The following is a 540-nucleotide window of genomic DNA, read 5'->3' on the forward strand; positions in this document are numbered from 1 at the left end:
CACTTTGTTCCCATTTATCATCTGGATAAAAACAAAGTATGGAAATTCAAGTTTGACTGGATTTTCTGTCAAGTCAGGTAACAGTTCTGACACACTTTGGTTTAATGAAATGTTTTTCCAGAAAGGTTTAATCTACAGGCCTTCATAGATTTTCATAGTCAGACATTTAAAACAAGGAAGAAAAACAACGAAAGGAAAACGTGTAAAATCATAGACACTTTATTGAACATGAGTGTTTCTAAAACTCACAAAATAAATGTAATCACACAAAGAGAACCTGACACAACCCTGCATGGATTATTTACACCAGGTGAAAATCTGAAGACTTTTCACAAACATCACAATATTTTACCTCCTGCTGCTTTTATTTACAAACTGTTAGAAATATCAATATATGAAGAACACAAGCCTTCTACCACCAGGGGGCGCCACTTCGGTTTTAGTTTGACATGAAGAAGGCTTAAAGTGTATATTATCCCCCGTGAAAAGATAACTCCGCCCCAAGGCAAATTTTGAAAAATGCATCAAAGTGGGTAGGGG

The sequence above is a fragment of the Austrofundulus limnaeus genome, unplaced genomic scaffold (assembly GCF_001266775.1).
Source record: "Austrofundulus limnaeus strain Quisiro unplaced genomic scaffold, Austrofundulus_limnaeus-1.0 Scaffold713, whole genome shotgun sequence".
Classification (NCBI taxonomy): Eukaryota; Metazoa; Chordata; class Actinopteri; order Cyprinodontiformes; family Rivulidae; genus Austrofundulus; species Austrofundulus limnaeus.